This window comes from Homarus americanus, unplaced genomic scaffold (assembly GCF_018991925.1).
Source record: "Homarus americanus isolate GMGI-L3 unplaced genomic scaffold, GMGI_Hamer_2.0 scaffold36676, whole genome shotgun sequence".
NCBI lineage: Eukaryota > Metazoa > Arthropoda > Malacostraca > Decapoda > Nephropidae > Homarus > Homarus americanus.
Window position 1 is genome coordinate 7,105 of NW_024747184.1, and position 5,168 is coordinate 12,272.

The 5,168-nt window shown below is 47.8% G+C and overlaps 1 long non-coding RNA gene across 1 annotated transcript; it reads right to left on the minus strand.

Moving 5' to 3' along the window:
- Window positions 1–1,157: 1,157 nt before the first annotated feature.
- LOC121879488 lies at window positions 1,158–5,168 on the minus strand. Its single transcript, XR_006091352.1, has 4 exons — window positions 5,088–5,168; window positions 4,606–4,810; window positions 4,302–4,484; window positions 1,158–1,230 (listed from the first exon to the last, which is right to left on the minus strand). It is a non-coding gene; the product is annotated as an uncharacterized LOC121879488 (long non-coding RNA).

Below are 5,168 nucleotides of genomic sequence, written 5' to 3' on the forward strand. Positions count from 1 at the left end.
CGCTTCTCTGGGCGAACACGTTCCAGCAGTTTTTCTCTGGGCGTGCACGTAGCCATTACAGTTTCCGTCACAGCATATGCTGCAGCCTTCAATGCAGTGGCCCATCGTGTCTTGACCGAGATTTATTCCACCAGTCAATGCGATAACAGCTCGTGGTTCAACATGACCGGGGTGCATGTCTCATTCTACTAAGAATAGTTCTTGCCACAAACTCGAAGCAAACAGGGTGACCCATTCTATCCTCACCTAACAATTGATGATAGTGGGTCCCACCCGCTTGAGCCCATGTCCCCACAAATGATAAAGGTTGAGCTAGTCTTGGGGCACCTGCGTTAACATTTGATAGATATACTGCCCCACTCAAACTTCACACCAAATATTGAGCGGCATGCCGACTCATCGGCGCACGCTTCTCTGGGCGCACACGTCGCCACCTCGGTTGGGTGGGTGGAGCGGCCCAAAAATGTTTGGGCGCGACCCCACACACACGCCGTCGTCCAACGGGCGTGTTTCGCCTCGTAGTAGGTGACCTTGACCAAGCATCCATTACCCAGCGCATAGCAGGTCTACTAGCAACACAATAAATGCGGAAAAGAGAGGCCTGGGGTGAAATTGCTGCCTCATTCAACGCCAGCAACTCTGACCAACTCCCTCGCACAGCCAAGCAGCCGTTTGATTTTTAGACATCCAAAGGAGATTGAGCAATGGGAGTGCATACAACTGTATAAATCAATAAATATTCTCACCTACCTGCACATTCCACAAGGAATTATTTCTTCATCTACTGGATGATTGCGGAAAGTCTCGTAAAAATCATCAGCCACTGCTAACTCGGCCCTCAAGTTTTCGGTCTTTTATATCTCTGTTTTTATATTTCTGAAAGAAAGAGAAGAAATTAATGCTGTATAGCAATAGCAACAGCATTGGCTTTTATAATGCTTTCATCACCAATGCCTATGAGCAAAGGGGATGCAGAACAGACTAATATCATTTACTGTACATATATGCATCACAAAAGAAATATATGACGGTTTTGTAGAATTTTACAATACAGCAATATTTAAAGGGCCTGTAGACAGTTTTAAAACCTGTAAATTTGCCATTAAAAATTGAGTACAGAAACATGGTTATACTTTACGATGCTGTTGTGCACTTACATCAGTAGATCGAAAACAAACAAACAAAACATTTTTTGAAGTAGGCCTTAAATACTGTAGGCTACAGTCATATCTGCAAAAAAATTATTATATGATAATATATATAGATATGAGGATTTGTATGCTTCTGACAAGTCTTTTGAGGTGACCCTTCAAAAATTGAACAGACCTGTTTGAAACTTGTCTTGCCAGAATATTTGGGCTTGCCAGGTGTGTGGGGGAACCAGCCCCAGACTTGCACATTTTTCTTGGTGCACGTCGTGGTCGTAAAATGTTGCTATATAGAGTTATATGCTGCATAGCTTGGGTCTAGGACAATTGGCCCCCCCCATTGCCAGTGAGTAACTGGCACAAAACATGGAAATAACCTAACTAACTTGAAATAGCCTAGCCTAGCCTTACCTAACAAAATATTAAATATGACCGATCTACAATTTTTTTTCACTTGACCATAAATTATGAGTCGTCATTTTGTGTATATAATTATTACAAAAAAAAGCATGAAAATATAGCACTATATCTTAGTGTTCCATGATTGTGTCAGTTATTCACTGGCAAGGAAGGGGGGGGGAGTAATTGTCCAGAGGGCAGTTGTCCTATGTGGGGGGGGGAGGGGGGGTAATTGTTCTGAAACCATATAGCTTGTATATAGTCAGGGTAAAAATTGGCATTACAGATTTCAAACAAGAGAACCTAAAAGTATGGCAGAGGCACCTATTTACTGTTATACCCTCCATACCAGTACCTTCCCTATGAATTCACATTTTTATCAGATAACTCTTAAGAGAAAAATCAATCAATAGGCATATAGATATTATGAAAGACATAAAAAACCCATTTAATTTTATATACAACTCAGAGATATGAAGGAAGGGAAAATGGAGAGGTGAGATGGGAGCTTTCCTTCTGTCTACTTCGGTAGGAGGCGAGCTTCCTCACATGACCCGTCACTTAAATACTCTAATCCTACTTAATTTAGTAACCTAATGGAAAAACACCGTACATTAATAAGCATATACTATACTTCCTTTTTAAGTGTCCGTAGCTCCTCTTGAGCTGCTTGGCTGTGCGAGGGAGTTGGTCAGAGTTGCTGGCGTTGAATGAGGCGGCAATTTCACCCCAGGCCTCTCTTTTCTGCATTTATTGTGTTGCTAGTAGACCTGCTATGCGCTGGGTAACGGATGCTTGGTCAAGGTCACCTACTACGAGGCGAAACACGCCCGTTGGACGACGGCGTGTGTGTGGGGGCGCGCCCAAACATTTTTGGGCCGCTCCACCCACCCAACCGAGGTGGCGACGTGTGCGCCCAGAGAAGCGTGCGCCGACGAGTCGGCATGCCGCTCATTATTTGGCGTGAAGTTTGAGTGGGGCAGTATATCTATCAAATGTTAACGCAGGTGCCCCAAGACTAGCTCAACCTTTATCATTTGTGGGGACATGGGCTCAAGCGGGTGGGACCCACTATCATCAATTGTTAGGTGAGGATAGAATGGATCACCCTGTTTGCTTCGAGTTTGTGGCAAGAACTATTCTTAGTTTGCTCGAGTACTAGAATGAGACATGCACCCCGGTCATGTTGAACCACGAGCTGTTATCGCATTGACTGGTGGAATAAATCTCGGTCAAGACACGATGGGCCACTGCATTGAAGGCTGCAGCATATGCTGTGACGGAAACTGTAATGGCTACGTGCACGCCCAGAGAAAAACTGCTGGAACGTGTTCGCCCAGAGAAGCGTGGCGACGTGCGCGCCCAGAGAAGCGTGGCGACGTGCGCGCCCAGAGAAGCGTGGCGACGTGCGCGCCCAGAGAAGCGTGGCGACGTGCGCGCCCAGAGAAGCGTGGCGACGTGCGCGCCCAGAGAAGCGTGGCGATGTGTGCGCCGAGAGACCAAAGCGTGTGAGGCTTTGATTTCTCATGGACTAATCGGGAGTATTTCACCTCATAGTAGGTCACCGCGACCCGTAGCCGGGGACGTCGAAGGTTCGGTCGGATTGGCACCCCACTGCCGACTCTCTCAGCTCGTCTGAGTGGGGGGGAGGGGGGAGTTCCGCACGACAGGGGGCAACCGCCAGTATCCTGGCTGTCCTACGACAGTCGTAGAGAAGAGCGCCGCCTCCACCTCGACTGTGGGGGTTCGCTCTCGCGATGTGCAGAGGGTCGGTGATCCACCCGACCCACCTCGGAACACGGACCACGGAGTCTAGCGTGTGTGGGAGTCGATGGGCTCACTGAGCCTGAAGGCGAGATGAAGGCAACAGGCGCCTGGTGCGTCCTGGGCAGACCCCCAACCAACCACCCCGACCGCGCTCGCGCGGCAATACGCCGGGTGAGACCCTGGGGGTCTCACCCGGCAAACGCCGCGCGGGCGTGGCCAGAGGCAGCCGGTTGAGGATCTGCCCAGGACGCACCAGGCGTCCGTTGCCCTCATCTCGCCTTCAGGCTCAGTGAGCCCATCGACTCCCACACACGCTAGACTCCGTGGTCCGAGGTGGGTCGGGTGGATCACCGACCCTCTGCACATCGCGAGAGCGAACCCCCACAGTCGAGGTGGAGGCGGCGCTCTTCTCTACGACTGTCGTAGGACAGCCAGGATACTGGCGGTTGCCCCCAGTCGTGCGGAACTCCCCCCTCCCCCCCCACTCAGACGAGCTGAGAGAGTCGGTAGTGGGGTGCCAATCCGACAGAACCTTCGACGTCCCCTGCTACTGGTCGCGGTCACCTACTACAAGGCGAAACACGCCCGTTGGACGACGGCATGTGTGGGGGCGCGCCCAAACATTTTTGGGTCGCTCCACCCACACAGCCGCATACAAGCTGAGGTGGGCGACGTGTGCGCCCAGAGAAGCGCGGCGACGTGTGCGTCCAGAGAAGCGCGGCGACGTGTGCGCCCAGAAAAGCGCGGCAACTTGAGCAAAATATTAGCCGCTATACTTCCGACGGCTTTTTTAACTTAAGAAATTTTTTGACAAAATAAATTAATGTAGATTTATTTACTTTAAATCAAATTATTTAATTGTAAAATGTAAGAAAATAAATTTCTAGCAGCATGTATATACTTTTATCCTATTCACCACTGATTGGCTTGTTAGCCGCTTGGACGATTGGTCACGTCTGTTACGCATGCCCAGGCTCCTGAATGTACCTGAACCTGCTCCAGTGTTGGTGAGGCAGGAGCAAGGACTGGTGAGGCAGGAACAATGACTGGTGAAGCAACAATGACTGGTGAGGCAGGAGCATTCACTGGTGAGGTAGGAGCATTCACTGTCGAGGCAGGAACAATGACTGGTGAGCACAGTTGATGGCCCTGGGGTTGGAACAGGCAAAACTGCAAAAAGTCAGTATAAGGTAGGTCACTGCTGCCGTTTGATTTTTACACAGCCAAAGGCGATTGAGCAATGGTATCAATGAGAACGCATACAACTGTATAAATCAATAAATATTCTCACCTATCTGCACATTCTATAAGGAATTATTTCTTCATCTACTGGGTGACTGCGGAAGGTCTCGTAAAAATCACCAGCCACTGCTAACTCGGCCCTCATCAGTGATGCTGTTAAGGCAGTTTCTTCTGAAGCTTTTAATATTTTTTTCTCGTGGACCACCACCTGTCTTTTTAAGCTTTCGGTCTTCTATATCTCTGTTTTTATAGTTCTGAAAGAAACAGAAGAAATTAATGCTGTATAACAATAGCAGCAGCATTGGCTTATATAATGCTTTCATCACCAATGCCTATGACCAAAGGGGATGCAGAACAGACTAATATCATTTACTGTACATATATGCATCACAAAAGAAATATATGACGGTTTTGTAGGATTTTACAATACAGTAATATTCAAAGAGTGTATATAGTTTAAATAATGTAAATTTGCCATAAAAATGGAGTACAAAAACATGGTTATACTTTACGATGCTGTTGTGCACTTACATCAGTTGATCGAAAACACAGAAAAAACATTTTGAAGTAGGCCTAAAATACTGTAGGCTAGTCACAAGGCTACAGTCATAC